We start from the raw sequence: 18,574 nt of genomic DNA, 5'->3' as shown, positions 1-18,574 counted from the left end.
TTTGACCAAAAGTTGACCAGATTTAACTACGGTTGACATGAGTTGACTAGTTTCAAATTATTTTTTAAATAATTAAATGAAATTATTTAATTAAATGGAGTACTTCTAATTAATTAAACAAAGTTATTTAATTAAATGAGAAGCCATTCCTAATTAGTTAAATGAAATTATTTAATTAAATAAGAAAAGTGTCTCTTATTAATTAAAAGATATTTATTTAAATAGAAAAAGTAATTATGAGAGCATATCTCATTTTATTAAATTAAATATCTCAACAAAATCTCTTTTCGGTTCAAAAAAAGAAATTTCCAGTTCACTATTGATAAAAAATGAGTTAAATGAGTTAAATCCTTTTTCTACTTAAATTGAATCAGTTAACTCCTTATTTTACTCAAATTAAATCTATTAACTCCTTTTAATTTGGAAATCTCCCTTTATGACTGAACTTCACCTTTAATGCTGACCGTTGATAGAAATCGATCTCAACCGTTGATGAATTCCAGGAAAGTCTATTTAAGAGGCCCTCATCTCTTCATTTTGAAAAGTTGAATGAGAATTTGCATCGAATTGTTGCTGGAATTCATACTCACATTTGCTCATATTCACATACGCAAAGATCAAGTTTGACCAAAAGTTGACCAGATTTAAGCACGATTGACTTGAGTTGACTAGTTTCAGAAAATTTTTTGAAATAATTAAACAAAATTATTTAATTAAATGGAGTACTTACTTCTAATTAATTAAACAAAGTTATTTAATTAAATGAGAAGCCATTCCTAACTAATTAAATGAAGTTATTTAATTAAATCAGAAAAGTGTCCCTAATTAATTAAAGATTATTTAATTAAATAGAAAAAGTAATTATTAGAGCACATCTCATTCTATTAAATTAAATATCTCAATAAAATCTCTCTTCAGTTCAAAAAGGGAAATTTCCAGTTCACTATTGATAAAAAATGAGTTAAATCAGTTAACTCCTTTTTTTACTCAAATTGAATCAATTAACTCCTTATTTTACTCAAATTAAATCTGTTAACTCCCTTTAATTTGGAAATCTCCCTTTGTGATTGAACTTCATCTTTAATACTGACCGTTGATTGAAATCGATCTCAACCGTTGATGAATTCCAGGAAAGTCTATTTATGAGACCCTCATCTCTTCATTTTGAAAGGTTGAATGAGAATTTGCATCAAATTGTTGCTAGAATTCATACTCACATTTTCTCATATTCACATATGCAAAGATCAAGATTGGCCAAAAGTTGACCAGATTTAACCACGGTTGACTTGAGTTGACTAGTTTCGAAAAAAAATTGAACTAAATAAACAAAATTATTTAAATAAATGGAGTACTTACTTCTAATTAATTAAACAAAGTTATTTAATTAAATGAGAAGCCATTTCTAACTAATTAAATGAAGTTATTTAATTAAATAAGAAAAGTGTCTTTAATTAATTAGAGATTATTTAATTAAATATAAAAAGTAATTATTAGAGCATATCTCATTTTATTAAATTAAATATCTCAACAAAATCTCTCTTCAGTTCAAAAAGGGAAATTTCGAGTTCACTATTGATAAAAAATTAGTTAAATCAGTTAACTCCTTTTTCTACTAAAATTGAATCAATTAACACCTTATTTTACTCAAATTAAATCTGTTAACTCTCTTTAATTTGAAAATCTCCCTTTATGACTGAACTTCACCTTTAATCCTCACCATTGATTAAAATCGATCTCAACCGTTGATGAATTCCAGGAAACTCTATTTAGGAGACCCTCATCTCTTCATTTTGAAAGGCTGAATGAGAATTTGCGTCGAATTGTTGCTGGAATTCACACTCATATTTTCTCATATTCACATACACAAAGATCAAGTTTGACCAAAAGTTGACCAGATTTAACCACGATTGACTTGAGTTGACTAGTTTCAAATTTTTTTTTGAAATTATTAAATGATTTTTTTTAATTAAATGGAGTACTTACTTCTAATTAATTAAACAAAGTTATTTAATTAAATGAGAAGCCATTCCTAACTAATTAAATGAAGTTATTTAATTAAATAAGAAAAGTGTCTCTAATTAATTAAAGACTATTTAATTAAATAGAAAACGTAATTATGAGAGCATATATCATTTTATTAAATTAAATATCTCAACAAAATCTCTCTTCAGTTCAAAAAGGGAAATTTCCAGTTCATTATTGATCAAAAATGAGTTAAATTAGCTAAGTCCTTTTTCTACTCAAATTGAATCATTTAACTCCTTATTTTACTCAAATTAAATATGTTAACACTCTTTAATTTGGAAATCTTTCTTTATGACTGATCTTCACCTTTAATCCTGATCGTTGATTAAAATCGATCTCAACTGTTGATGAATTCCAGAAAAGTCTATTTAAGAGACCCTCATCTATTCATTTTGAAAGGTTGAATGAGAATTTCGATCGAATTGTTGTTGGAATTCATACTCACATTTCCTCATATTCACATATGCAAAGATCAAGTTTGACCAAAAGTTGACCAGATTTAACCACGATTATGTTGAGTTGACTAGTTTCGAAACGAATTTTAAAATAATTAAACAAAATTATTTATTTAAATGGAGTACTTACTTCTAATTAATTAAACAAAGTTATTTAATTAAATGAGAAGCCATTCCTCATTAATTAAATGAAGTTATTTAATTAAATAAGAAAAGTGTTTCTAATTAATTAAAGATTATTTAATTAAATAAAAAAAGTTATTATAAGAGCATATCGCATTTTATTAAATTAAATATCTCAACAAAATATCTCTTCAGATCAAAAAGTGAAATTTCCAATTCACTATTGATCAAAAATGAGTTAAATGAGTTAACTCCTTTTCCTACTCAAATTGAATCAATTAACTCCTTATTTTACTCAAATTAAATCTGTTAACGTCATTTATTTTGAAAATCGCCCTTTATGACTGAACTTCACCTTTAATCCTGACCGTTGATTGAAATCGATCTCAACCATTGATGAATTCTAGGAAAGTCTATTTAAGAGATCCTCATCTCTTCATTTTGAAAGGTTGAATGAGAATTTGCATCAAATTGTTGTTGAAATTCATACTCACATTTGCTCATATTCACATACGCAAAGATCAAGTTTGACCAAAAGTTGACTAGATTTAACCACACATGACTTGAGTTAACTATTTTCGAAAAGAATTTTGAAATAATTAAAAAAAAATATTTAATTAAATGGATTAGTTACTTCTAATTAATTAAACAAAGTTATTTAATTAAATGAGAAGCCATTCCTAACTAATTAAATGAAGTTATTTAATTAAATAAGAAAAGTGTCTCTAATTAATTAAAGATTATTTAATTAAATAGAAAAAGTAATTATGAGAGAAAATCTCATTTTATTAAATTAAATATCTCAACAAAATCTCTCTTCAGTTCAGAAAGGAAAATTTCCAGTTCACTATTGATAAAAAATGAGTTAAATGAGTTAATTCATTTTTCTACTCAAATATAATCAATTAACTCCTTATTTTACTCAAATTATAACTGTTAACTCACTTTAATTCGGAAATCTCCCTTTATAACTGAACTTCACCTTTAATCCTAACCGTTGATTGAAATCGATCTCAACCGTTGATGAATTCCAGGAAAGTCTATTTAAGAGACCCTCATCTCTTCATTTTGAAAGGTTGAATGAGAATTTGCATCGAATTGTTGCTAGAATTCATACTCACATTTGCTCATATTCACATAGGCAAAAATCAAGTTTGACCAAAAGTTGACCAAATTTTACCACGATTATGTTGAGTTGACTAGTTTCGAAATGAATTTTAAAATAATTAAACGAAATTATTTATTTAGATGGAGTACTTACTTCTAATTAATTAAACAAATTTATTTAATTAAATGAGAAGCCATTCCTAATTAATTAAATGAAGTTATTTAAATAAATAAGAAAAGTGTCTCTAATTAATTAAAGATTATTTAATTAAATAGAAAAAGTAATTATAAGAGCAGATCTCATTTTATTAAATTAAATAACTCAACAAAATCTCTCTTCAGTTCACAAAGGAAATTTTCTAGATCACTATTGATAAAAAATGGGTTAAATCAGTTAACTCCTTTTTCTACTCAAATTGAATCAGTTAACTCCTTATTTTACTCAAATTAAATCTGTTAACTCCTTTTAATTTGGAAATCTCCCTTTAAGACTGAACTTCACCTTTAATCCTGACCGTTGATTGAAATCGATATCAATCGTTGATGAATTTCAGGAAAGTCTATTTAAGAGACCCTCATCTCTTTATTTTGAAAGGTTGAATGAGAATTTGCATCGAATTGGTGCTAGAATTCATACTCACATTTGCTCATATTCACATACGCTAAGATCAAGTTTGACCAAAAGTTGATTAGATTTAACCACAGTTGACTTTAGTTGACTTGTTTCGAAAAGAATTTTAAAATAATTAAACGAAATTATTTATTTAAATGGAGTACTTACTTCTAATTAATTAAACAGAGTTATTTAATTAAATGAGAAGCCATTCCTAATTAATTAAATGAAGTTATTTAATTAAATAAGAAAAGTGTCTCTAATTAATTAAAGATTATTTAATTAAATAGAAAAAGTAATTATAAGAGCATATCTCGTTTTATTAAATTAAATATCTCAACAAAATCTCTCTTTAGTTCAAAAAGGGAAATTTTTAGTTCACTATTGATCAAAAATGAGTTAAATGAGTTAACTCTTTTTTCTATTCAAATTGAATCAATTAACTCTTTATTTTACTCAAATTAAATCGATTAACTCCCTTTAATTTGGAAATCTCCCTTTATGACTGAACTTCACCTTTAATCTTTACCGTTGATTGAAATCGATCTCAACCGTTGATGAATTCCAGGAAAGTCTATTTAAGAGACCCTCATCTCTTCATTTTGAAAGGTTGAATGAGAATTTGCATCAAATTGTTGCTAGAATTCATACTCACATTTACTCATATTCACATACACAAAGATCAAGTTTGACAAAAAGTTGACCAGATTTAACAATGGTTTTCTTGAGTTGACTAGTTTCGAAAAGAATTTTCAAATAATTAAAGTAAATTATTTAATTAAATGGAGTACTTACTTCTAATTAATTAAACAAAGTTATTTAATTAAATGAGATGCCATTCCTAACTAATTAAATGAAGTTATTTAATTAAATAAGAAACTCTCTTCAGTTCAAAAAAGAAAATTTTCAGTTCACTATTGATCAAAAATGAGTTAAATCAATTAACTTCTTTTTTTACTCAAATTGAATCAGTTAACTCCTTATTTTACTCAAATTAAATCTGTTAACTCCCTTTAATTTAGAAATCTCCCTTTATGACTGAACTTCACCTTTAATCCTGACCGTTGATTGAAATCGATCTCAACTGTTGATGAATTTCAGGAAAGTCTATTTAAGAGACCCTCATCTCTTCATTTTGAAAGGTTGAATGAGAATTTGCATCGAATTCTTGTTAAAATTCATACTCACATTTGCTCATATTCACATACGCAAAGATCAAGTTTGACCAAAAGTTGACCAGATTTAACCACAGTTGACTTGAGTTGACTAGTTTCGAAAAGAATTTTGAAATAATTAAACGAAATAATTTAATTAAATGGAGTACTTACTTCTAATTAATTAAACAAAGTTATTTAATTAAATGAGAAGCCATTCCTAACTAATTAAATGAAGTTATTTAATTAAATAAGAAAAGTGTCTCTAATTAATTAAAGATTATTTAATTAAATAGAAAAAGTAATTATGAGAGTATATCTCATTTTATTAAATTAAATATCTTGACAAAATCTCTCTTCAGTTTAAAAAGGGAAATTTCCTGTTCACTATTAATCAAAAATGAGTTAAATTAGTTAACTCCTTTTTCTACTCAAATTGAATAAGTTAACTCTTTATTTTACTCAAATTAAATCTCTTAACTCCCTTTAATTTGGAAATCTTCCTTTATGACTGAACTTCGCCTTTAATCTTTACCATTGATTGAAATCGATCTCAACCGTTGATGAATTCCAGGAAATACTATTTAAGAGACCCTCATCTCTTTATTTTGAAAAGTTGAATGAGAATTTGCATCGAATTGTTGCTAGAATTCATACTCACACTAGTACATTTGACCCCAATTTTCAACCAAAATTTTCGACCATCTATTAAAATGTTTTAGATTGGTCGAAATATGCAATGAAAAATATCTTTTTTTAAAAATCCATGCCCGTGTTGGTCGAATTTTTGACCAACACGAGCTTCATATGTTAAATTTTTTTAAAAGTGGGAAAAACTCATTGTTGCTAAGGACGAAAAATGGAGGAAGGATTTCACAGGCTGGAGAAGGGAAAGGCTATGATTTTTGAGAAAGGGGCATCTATGTATAGGGGGTGCATGGAGACGGGTGTGGCAGCGGCGATGTTAATGAAATCCTTGCAATCAATGTTGTCGTCTGCTAATGAGGAGGCCAAGTTAGGGCTGAAGATGAGAGTTGTGGCATTTGTTAATGAGGATGGTGTGTTTCGATAATGCAGGATCTGTTAATTGCTGGTTTTGACATCACTAGTGCAACAATAGAATGGGAAATGGTAAAATTCATTCATAATCTAGATAAATTGGAAAAAGTCCAAGGGGAGTTAGAGGAGGTTGTAGGTCATAGTAGAAGAGTGGAGGAATTTGATATTGATCATCTACCTTACCTTCATGCAATGGTGAAAGAAGTGCTTCGACTGTATCCTCCTGGTCCTGTTTTGATCCCCCATAAAGCATCAAGATCTTGTGAAATAGGGGGTTTGTGATCCCCAATGACACACAAGTATGGGTTAATGTGTGGGCGATTGCAAGGGATCCTGTTGTGTTGGAAGGAGGCTTCCAAATTTATGCGAAAGAGGTTTTTGGAGGGAGAGGGAGCTACTGTGGACTTTAAGGGACAAGATTTTGAGCTTATACCATTTGGAGTAGGGAGAATAATATGCCTAGGGCTTCCTTTGGCTGATAAGATGCTTCATTTAATTTTGGCTTCCCTGGTTCACTCCTTCGACTAGAGTCTTCCTAATGGAATGAGCACAAAGGAACTAGACATGGACTATATATTTAGAGTGGTATTGTGGAAGAGTCAGAATTTGGAAGCAATCCCACTACACCTACAACATCACTTGTATTAATTATTCAATATTAAGGTAATTTCTTCAATACGTTGGATCACAAAGTCTAATATGATAATGCCGTTTAGAATGGAGGTGTCATAATAGATTTAGTAAGTTGACTGACTTTCCCTACAATAATTTTATTAGTGTCTAAGACTCTAAAGTATCAAGAAAAGTGACATCTGTGTACAGAACATAGTGAACGAGGGCTACCATTTCTTTCTCAGGTGTCACACCTCTGTATCAAGAGAGACATACCCATACAACGTAGACCCTTCCCGCACTCTACATGGCACTACTTCTATGCATATCAATGAATTTGAATGCAATATTATAAATAATTTCCGCATGCAACTTCTTACCATTATATACTTATTTTTTTTTAAATTAATATGATCATAAATGAGTTTGAAATTTGTATTAGAAAGACTTTGAGATTTTTATATGGTTTTTGTAATGTAATATGGGTCTTATTCAATGTTATACCACTTCTCTGAGTGTGTTTCATATTGTTTCAAGGAAATTCAAGGAAATTTGGATTTATTTGTAGCTACGGGTTCTTGTGCTTTGTCTTGATAATAAAACATGTAATTGGCACCGGATGGACATTCTAGATTATCTACCTTGAAACGTGAATTTGTTGACATATGGGGTGGAAAACTCTAATGTATCCTTGGCATGCACTGATAATAAATGGCATATTGTTATCCTGATGTCCAAGCCCACAAGTTATGTGGAGTAATAATGGTTGAATATCGAAGTCTCTGAGAGAACCTTGGAGACATTAAGACTCATTTATTGGATCTTTATTACTAACTCCTGCTTAAGATCCATGTGGAAGGGTTTGGGTTTATCACTAGTCCATAAATATTGTCATGCACAAATGTTAAAATGCCAGTATCATTACTATTAATGAAATATATTTCCACCAGGTTTATAAAACTCTTTATAGAGTCATTTACCAAAAGCTCTCTATTAATAGGCTCTGAAATACTCTATTAATAGACTTTAAAAATAATACATTTTCAATAATAAGCATTTATAACTAATATAGTACAAGGCTAAAAAATCCATTTATTTAGATTCTTTTTTTTTTAACGCTGCTAACTCTTCAAAGCCCTTTATTCATCTAGCTCAATTGCAAATGTTCTGCTCTGGAACACAAACATTTACGTGCTTTAATTCAATGGAGAGTGTTGTATGGGGGTGTTTCTGAATTTATTCAGGTCAATTGCAAATCAACAGCTCTGTGTCGGTCTCCAGCTGCAGCATCTACAGGAAAGATGGCTTTGATTTCATTCATGTCATCTGCTGTCAATGTTCTTGAGAGAGAAGATATTATCATCCAGGTTCTTCATCTTGGTGGTTCCAGGAATGGGCACAACATCATTTCCCTAGTCTTGAACCCATGCAAGAGCAACCTGGCTTGGGCTACACCCTTTTCTTAAACTGATCTTACTTAGCTTTAGTAATAGATCTTGGTTCCGCTCAAGATTCTCACCTTAAAACCTTGGATTCCCCTGTTTAACAGATCAATTATTATGATATGAAACAATCAACAATGACAAAATCAAATCAAATTAATTTTCACCTTTATTGTCAGTCTTGTCATGTAGATTGTTGTTTAGATTTTACTTTGCTGTTCAGTCTCAATGTTTGAACTCAACATCATATCATCTTTAAAATGGTACAATTATTAAATGGAAAAAAAAAATCCTATCCTTTACCTTATGAAGTCATTATTTGTCACACTTTGAAGAAGTTTTCCTCCTATGCTGAAGAAACCCATGCCTAAAGGACTGTATGGAACAATCCCAATCCCCAACTCCCTATGAATGGAATAATATGAAATAAAATAAATATAAGTAAGCTTGTATTTCTTATCTAAGTTCAAATGGAACAAAGTTTTAAAAAAAATGTTATTAAAAGCTTCAACTTTTTGTATATACTGTGAACCCAATTCACAAATATTTATTCTCGGTTCTCTGCAATCTATAAAGTAAACATTGAATCACTGACTGTTGAGGTATTATATCGTCACAACGTTTACCTAGAGGTGGGAATAATTTGGGCCTCAGAATCCCTACTCTAGAGAGACCATTCAAGCTGCACAACAGTGATTGGATGCACTGCATGGGCCCTACGGATTGTTGAAGCAGAGGCTTCAAACAAACCCACATATTTTATATTTCCCTCTTCTACCAACTTCTTCAGTTCACCCATCTATATAAAAGGAAAACTGATTTGCTTGTTATCAGATTTCTTATGTTTTCTTAGGTGTCGGTAAAGAGCCAGAGGGATACAATCTTGCCCTCCAAAGCCATACAACCTTGATTATTAGACAAACATTTTCTAGTGAAATTAGAGGTTTGAAATTTTGATTTTGTTGTTTCTGAGAAAAATTCATTGACTCATGTTACATTAGCTTCATAAGAACTCATCTCTCATGACAATAAGTTGGAGTAGTATTGCACTTAGTGACCTTCTGGAAAGGCTTAATGCTTCACCTTATGAGCATCATCTAAATGTAATGAGTACTATGTGTTCCATTCATTCTTATGAAAAATGAGTTCTTGTGAACCACTATTAAAATAACTTGTGTCAATGTGTCTCACTAGAAAACCACACAGTTGAATCCTTGTAGTAAAATCACAATTTGACTTGCTATAGAAAATATTTCATACTTACCAATCTCAAGAATTGATATGTAAAATATATTTCTCACATCAAATCAAATTCAAGATTCAACTATGTAGTTTTTGGAGAAAAACCATTGCCCAAAATTTTATAAATAAAATAAAAATAAAAAACCTATCACAGTAGTACAGATTTTGAATCTTAAAACTTACAGCGCCATGACAAAATAGTATTTTGGTGCAAGGTTAAGGATTTGGAATCCGAAGACTTATAGTAGCTTCTATGGGTACAATAATATCCACCCTGTGCTGGTAATAAAGATCAATATAGTATATATCAAGCCTCTTGAGGCTTGCTTCACAGGCAGCCCTGACATATGCAGGATCTCCCTTAACACCAAATTCGCCATTACTCCAAGTCAATCCAAACTTAGTTACAATATGCACCTTCTCTCTGATACCTTTCAGAGCCTATTTAGGAAGGAACAATAAAAGCATTATGCACGGTGTTAGAACAATCAAGCTCAAAGAATTAATAGATTAAGAAATGGAAACAGTACGAGTTGGAAACAAGATGTGCATCTTTTGATCAATCAATGGTTTTAACAAATGCATCTTTTGAGTAATATTGATCACTTTTCAGTGATGGGTTATATAGTTTTCAGCTATGTAAGGATTTGGTACAGTTGATGCTTCCGCAACTCATAATTATGTTATAATGTTGAATTACTTTTCAGAAGAGTCTTCTAGTGTAGGCTGGAAAAGAAACGTTAGAACTTAAGTATAAACACACAAGAGAGCTTGTTAGGTTTGTTTACATGAATGATCCAATGTTTTCCAAGATGACACCAAATAAAACAGCATGTATGGTAGAACCATTTTTTAAATTGTAAAGTGAAGCTTCTCGACACCTAACATATAGAAACTGTTATCCAAATTTGCTCATCTACATCACCACTTATCAGTTATAGCAGTAATCTTAAACTATATCATAGCAGTAACTAGGAGCCAGGCATGCTCAGATCAACATGTATGGTAGTCACAATCAAACATGGATTTCAAGAATTTTTAAGGAAATGCAAGCATTTCGTTTTATTCATTCTGCCTATCCAAGAACCTTGAATGACACAAAGAAATCTTACTCCTTTTGTCATATATTCTATCTTGGCTATATTTATAAGATGTATTTGTATAATCTTTTGTCTAACATGAGAATTCATACAAAATATTTGGAAATACCTTCATCTCTGAGTTACAAGGCATAGAATCATGCTAAATTTCTTTAATCCACCTTAGGTTAAGATTTCTTGATTATGCTTTGCAAATATTGATACACTGTTATCCTCTTTTGTAAATCCAATTTGACATTATTTGATTGGTAGTTTCTCTGTATTATGCATTAATAGTAGTCCATGTTCAGAGAATGTAATCCCATCTTTGTTATATGAATAGAGTTCGCATAAGAGATGTTGGTATGGTTTTTATAAAGCAGGTTAACAACTCTGTCTTCTAAATTCTTTCTTATAAATGGACATTTGGATATGGTGATAGTAATGAAGGGTCTATATTGGTCAATATGATTGTGTTGGAACAGACAAGCAAAGGAAGTAATCAAAGCAATTAAGAAACACATTGCCAATAAGAATCCTAAGATCCAAATTCTTTCTCTGATGGTTAGTATTGAATAATATTATAAATTTCTATATACATTTTGATTTATTTTAAGTTATCATTACTGAGATATTTGGTTGAATTCTGAGTGCAAAAAATTTACTATAGTAAGAATTCATTTATGATTGACTTTGATGTATAACTTTGATTTAATATTTGCCTGGTTATTTTTGCAGCTATTAGAGACACTTACAAAAAATTGTGGTGATACTGTTCACTTGCAAAGGATGAAGCAACCTACCTTTTGAGGGGCAAAGAGACTGCCAAGATGCTCCTCCTCAGGTTCAAGGATGCCCGTGCCAGAAACAAGACTATCAACTCTAATTCAAGTCCCAATTTTCTCTTTGATTCTAAGCCAAATTGTCTCAAGAATCATTTCATACAGTCAAAAGTCAAGCTGGGAACATAGTATCTCAGCTCTAGTGCCCATGTCCAAAATGTTGAACTTACCTTCAGAGAAGTCCTCTTGCATTGGAAGTAGGATTTCTAGCCTGAAAAACGTGCACATTACTCCAAGTAAGTCCATGGGTTAGGGGAATTTCGAAGGTAAAGACAATGACTCAACTGTGGAGATGATATGCAAAACCTTAGTTTGAATGTGAGAAGGACAAACAGATTCCCCTTTAGTCTACCCTATGGAACTATTGTCAATTATCAACCATACAAATCTTTTTATCTCTTAGTTGCTACCTTTTAGAAGGAATTCAACTTAGGTAATGAAGGTCACTAAGTTTGAATGTGAGATGAGACACAAACTCATATACTATTAGGAATATCCATTCATATGGAGCTCACATGACTTTTCAACAATGTGCCAATTTATTTCTCATAGTTGCTTTACAATAAAATTGTATTAGCTCTACGCTTTATAGTTTGCATTCTTAAAACAAACTTATGTAATGTGGTAAAAAACATTTTTGTTGGTTTTCTCTTAATTATTTCATGAAAATGCTAGGAATGCTTTTTTCCTTCTGTAAGGTTGATTGATCATGATGCATCTTAATTTATCTAACAAGACACAAATTAAATACTAATGCAAAGCTAATGTTTAGTTTATTCATGTTCTTTGTAATTAGGATACAATGGCCAGGTGACCAGTTGATCCAGAGGAGGAGTTGAGGTTGATGTCTCAGGAAGTATGTGGTTATGTGGAAGTTGTTCTGAATAGTCTTGCTGCAAATGTACCCAAAGTAAGAACCTTAGAACATCCTTGCATTAAAGCACTACAGAAATAGGCGTTCTTCTATATGGTTCTCATGAGTATTAACTTGTCCTTCAATGATTGACCGGCTGTGGTGCTCTGCCAAGTTGAGAAAGCCAAAGAGGAAATGCTGACTCAACTTTATAGCTCTGTCAGGTGAAGGTTAATTACATGTGGCTAACATGGCCATGGTACTAGTTATATTTGTTTTCTGTGTTCCTCATATATTATTTTTCAATTCTACTTCAAACAGCTCTTAGAGTACAGCAAAGATTGAAGAACTTCTCCAAGAAGATCAGAATGCAAAAAGGAAACGTGAGAGATTCAAAAAATAGGCATCTTTATTGTCAAGACTTACTCATCAATTAAGTATCCATGATGTTCGAGCAACAAGTGATAATTTTTCTTCAAATGGAGGTACTTGATATATTAGTTTTTGTTAAGTGAAATGTTTCTTTTCATAGTAATAAGTTAATACTTTTAATAGAGTATAATTTATCGTAGGTTTCAGCCTCATCGTCATCCCTTGTCCCCTCCTAACATGGTTTCCATGATATACTAGAATCTTTTTTGAATCACTAGAACATGATATTAGATCTTACTGGGCTCCCATGTCAAATGATTTTCTTTTGGACGAGGCCACTGCTAGTTTTGAGGCTATTGTGATATGTAATGATATAACCAAAGATAATAAGAAGACTTCTATCATTTTTAGTAACTCTCATCCTTAGACATTTGATGTGTGCCAGATAAGGGTAGGTTGGTTGGGGTTGAATGTCATGAAATCTGATCTAAAGTACTTTGATTATAGTTCGAAGGATGTTTGTGGGGTGCTTGTTTAGCACCCTAGGATAGAGAGGGAAGTTATTGATTACTCTTATTTTGTTAAGAATGTTCATGCTAATGGTGTGAAGGTTGTCATGGCCTCTAATTTTTCTACACTAACAATACTGAAGCCTCCTGAGGAATTTGGGGTGGATATCATCTTTGGGTCTTCTCAAAGATTTGGTAACCCCCTGGACTATGGGGGCCCCTCATTTATATTGCTTAGTTACATCTTAAGAGTAAAAATGAATGATGCCTGGTAGGATTATTGGAGTTAATGTGGATTCCCATAGGAATCTTGTGCTAAGGATGGAAATGTAGACAAGGGAGCAACACATCAGGCAAGATAATGCCACTAGAAATATCTACATGATACATGCATTAATTACAATATATCTGTTATAGTAAATAATTAATATCTAATTATTTATTCTATTGCTTAATCTTACTTAGGTCATGCATTTATTTAATACTTTTGTATTTAATGCATGTAGTGGTTAGTTGTTGACAACTCGGGAGTTTGCTCCTTTTTAGCATATTCCACTTTTTGTGGATATGTGCTGAGTTGTCATTTTTGTCCTCTACCTCCTTCCAGCTTGTTCTACAAGCTTCCTGGAGCTCTTTATATTCGGGCTCTCTCTCATTGTAATATCACAACATCACATCATTTCTTATTGTAAATACATTTCTTCTTGTGTTTGCATTCATGGTGTCTCTCATGTCCGTTTAGGGTTTTTGCCCTTGCTCCATGCTCCTCCCCTTTCTTGGCTTCTCTTTGACAGGTTTAGCATGCAGGTGATTTTGGGCGTCTTCGGAGTTGGCTTTCCTCAACTCCTACAATATCTTCTATGTATGCAATCTATCATGGTCTGACAGGATTGAAAAAAAATGTAGAATGTGTACATGGTTTGGCGGGAGAATTTATTAGTGGATTAAAGAAATTAGGCACTATTAATGTTGAGGATGCTCCATTCCTTGATATTGTAAAGGTTATATGCTTATCGTTAAGCAAGGGGAGATGGGCATCAAAACTTCTATCATTATTGTCTCAACTCATAGAATGAATCCTACAAGTGCTACAATATGCGGAATGAAAATTGTTGTTGTTTGAACTATTGCTAAAGAAAATGAAGGATGTAGAGGAATATAAGGAAACCTTGTAGCACTTATGATTACCTATCCTTCAATGCATGGTGTGTATGAGGAGGGTATTAAATAAGATATGTTAAATCATTCATGACAATGATAGTCAAGTGTACATGGATGGTGCAAACATGAATATGCAGGTTGGACTAATAGCTCGAGTTGAATTGGAGTGGATGTATGCCATCTCAATCTTTAGAAGATATTCTACATTCTACACTCTGGTATGGGGCCTATAGGAGTAAAGAAGCATTTGGCACCATTTTTACCATCACAACCTCTGGTACCAATAAATGGAATTACTACTCTTGAAGGGAATCCACAACCACTTGATATGATATCAACAACACCATGGGGCTCAACCATGATTCTACCAATATCAATAAAAAGGGATATTACGGAAATTGAGAATGGGAAAATGGACATTAAACATACTAGTTTGATGGAAAATAATGTGTATAGAGAAAAAATTATAAATCCTTATGTTTTGGAATGACAAGCAGGGTAGATAGAGTTGAATGAAGGCTCTGATAGGAATAAAAAGAAACATAAGGCAATCAATAGTTTTAGATAGTTCAAGAATTGACTTATTCCTAATATAGAAAATAGTGCAAAAATTAAAGAGAGATTAACATTTATCAAGTGGATTTGATCATCTCAGGGTCAGATAAACTTCTATTAGTCAGGAATAAAATAGAAGATACAACTCCATTGTAAAATAAACAATTTGTAAGACAATATTATCAGACCCCAATTCTTGAGTAAATTAGGAACCAAATGCTGACAAAATATCCTCACAACCCTATTCAAGAGAAAATTTTGACTAACAACCATTGATATGATCCCACAACTTAATTTTGGAGTTACCTATAGATATTTCAAATGCACTGTCAGGGGAGCTTCCACAAATTAGAGTGGACAGTCCATTTCATGTCTGTCCATTTCTTTTATTGGAAAATATCTAGAATCATAGAATGACTTATCTGTCTTGGGTTTAACTATAGCACTAATTATATTTTTATTAAAAAAATATTTTTTTCTTTCAAATGATTTCATCCCTTTGACTTGAAGAAAATTATAGCCTAGTTCCAAACACTACATGGTTTTCTTAGCCTTTGATGAGTAGTTGCTGATGCACAATGAATTATGGAAAACAGATGTCTGACACTAACCACAATTTCATTCTGAAAAGTGAAAATTATTAGTTGGGCCTATATAATAAAGTTTCTTGTCTGTTCATTTACTCTTTTATTCTTTATTAATAACTTACTCATTAAAAATTATGCAGATCTTTCACCTCCACATTTTAGCCCTCTTGTGATCTGTGTCTTGCAAAAGTGCCTTCGAGTTGTCGAGTCAAGTTCCAAAAGTCAGAAGCTTTCCCACCGAACAATGATTTCATTCTATGTGGCTAGTGTGATGAACTTTCTTTTGCAGGCTCAAGTGTGGATCTGTTCTTCCTCATATAGTTCATTCTGAGTTTGAATTTAGATCCTTATGTTGACAAGTGGATATTTCCTCTCACAGGCTAATTCAAGGTCATTATCTTTCACAATTGTGACTACTTTGCTTCCAAAAATCAATCAAGTATATCAATCCGATCATGGTTCAAAAGATTTTCTTTGTGAATGGAGTCCATTGAGAAGTTTGCTTCATTTTTCCCAAGGCATATTATCCAAAGAGCAAGTGAGATCCAGTTTGGAATCAATAGATACTCACTTTTTGGGAAAAGGCAATCCTACTATTCAACGATCTCTTTTCCAAGTGCTGTCACTTGTAGAGAATATAGATTGTGAGAGGAAATCTGGTGCAGCAACTGCATTTGCATCCTCCATAAGATCTGCAACGCTAGAGGAAATAGTGGAAAACTTTCCTTCCCTTGTTACATTATGCCATAAAGTGTTTGGAAAGAACTTTTCTGTCTTGTTGGCTTTGTTGTGTGCGCACAGAGATCTTTTTGGTAGAATTGCTGAGGCTTGGGATGATTATTTCTTATTGGGTCTGAAGCTTGCCCGATATTTTTATCAGACAAGTAGAGATAATGGTAATCTCCAAGTACATCATGTTGATAAGCAAGACTCTTCTTTGGATGATGGGTTCAAATTTTATCAAATTTTATCAAATTTTATTAAATTTAGAGAAATAGATCAAGACTTGCTCCAGATATTATTTAATCATTTGTGCTTGGTGAATGCATTTTATGCCTAGCCTGAAATTAAAATGAAATTTATCCTTGGCTTAGACTGTGCGAGTTTTCCTTTTTCACATATATGCCAAAATGATTTTTTTTGTTAATTGTAATTTTAATTCTATAAACCTCCTCTTCTTTTCCCTTCAAGATCTCGTGTCTTACTGTCTGATGTTTCTAAATAGTGGGCATATTCTTATGTATCTTTGCTATGTCTGTGGCAGCAGTAACACTATAAACAAAAAAATTGTCATTGATTTTGGAGCTGTAGTTTTATTTTAGACTTGCAAAACCTCTTCATCTAGAAATAGAACATCCCTGATCCAAACTTGGCAGAAAGTATACGTTTCATTTTACACATGTTCTGGAAGGTTACTTTTCAAACAATTTTATCTCAAGTTGCACTTTGCTTAATGGATAGAATGCACTATGAACCTTTTAAATTGGTAGTTTCATGAATCTTGATTTTGTTTTAAAATAGGATAACAATTTAGTGGATGTCTTGTTTGAGATTAAAATGGTGGGTATATGTTTAATCTAGTTCTGTACCGTATTGCCTACCAGCTTTCTTCAGCACACTGGAAAAGTTCTTTAAATGACATTCTCTACTTTTTGTTTTCTACATGTTTTGAGTTTTTTGTTTTTGGTGAATTGCTGTGAAAGGAGATTCCTCCCATTATATTGAAAGAAAGTAATTTGATTACAATGACTTCCTATAATTTGGCTAAGATCATGATGTGAATGCCTTGAGTGATGTCTTGCAGTCTTTTGATTTGATCAGGAGAAAATAGATTTCATTAAAGTTTATAAAATAAGCATATGTTTGCATGTTATTCGTTGCTAGTCTTTTCATCAGAGTGATGCATGCATCATGTCTTCGCTCTTGCTTGTTGTTGAAATGCATCCTCAACCAGGCCTCCTTTTGAATCTCTTCTCAAACTAGCAAGTGTCGTCAATGCCACAAACCTATAGACTCGATTCACTGTGTTGTTGATCACTCTTCTACCACATTCAAATTTGTTGAGTGATTTGTATTTTTCTTAGTAGATGTATTCCTATTTTAATCTATATACAACGAATTAGAAATGGACTTGGTGAGCGTACTTCAATTGTCAGCTTGGCGAGCTGACTTGGGGATCCGACCTAGCGATCTAACATGGTGAGTGGGCTTAAAGTGGCAACTTGGTGGGGCAAGTTGGCGAGCCGACTTAGCAAGGCCACTTAGAGACGTGACATGGCGAGCTGACTTGGTGAGCAAGCTCGATGAGCGGACCTAAAGAATGACCTTGATGAGGCACTTTGGTGGGGTGACTTGATCATCGAACTCAAAGAGTCAACTTGGTGAGCATACTTGCACTAGTGCATTTGGGTTCATTTTTTTAACTTCATTGATCAAATTTTTGACCGAATTTTTGACCAAATTTGACCAACCCATTGGTCAAAATTTATCTAGTCAAAATTTTGACCAACTCACTGGTACATGATTTGTCTCAATCATATAACTAATTATATATTTTTCATATTAGTTACTATCAGTGTTTTTCAGGCATTCTATAAAATAGTTCACATTCCTTACGTATGATATGACATTTTGCATGCATCTTGCACTCTCTCTCATCCGGCTAATGATGGATTACGTAGAGTGATCTAAAACCATGATGCTAAAAAACACACAATCAAATCCAAAATGAACTTGCACTAAAAATGGATTGTGGAAATCTGATATTGGTAAAATTGCATGCAT

At 31.9% G+C, this 18,574-nt stretch overlaps 2 pseudogenes; one reads left to right on the top strand and one right to left on the bottom strand.

The window, feature by feature from the left end:
• LOC149554779 (auxin-induced protein PCNT115-like) overlaps positions 1-11,981 on the bottom strand; it is a 274,932-nt pseudogene extending 262,951 nt beyond the window's left edge.
• Positions 11,982-13,259: 1,278 nt separating this feature from the next.
• Positions 13,260-15,138, top strand: LOC149554778 (glycine dehydrogenase (decarboxylating), mitochondrial pseudogene; annotated as a pseudogene).
• The last annotated feature ends 3,436 nt before the right edge of the window (positions 15,139-18,574 follow it).

Source organism: Cupressus sempervirens, chromosome 5, assembly GCF_028749045.1.
Source record: "Cupressus sempervirens isolate cs-2001-9-10 chromosome 5, ASM2874904v1, whole genome shotgun sequence".
NCBI classification, from domain to species: Eukaryota; Viridiplantae; Streptophyta; class Pinopsida; order Cupressales; family Cupressaceae; genus Cupressus; species Cupressus sempervirens.
The sequence above is the reverse complement of the archived record's forward strand: the minus strand, read 5'-3'. Positions and strand labels throughout refer to the sequence as shown.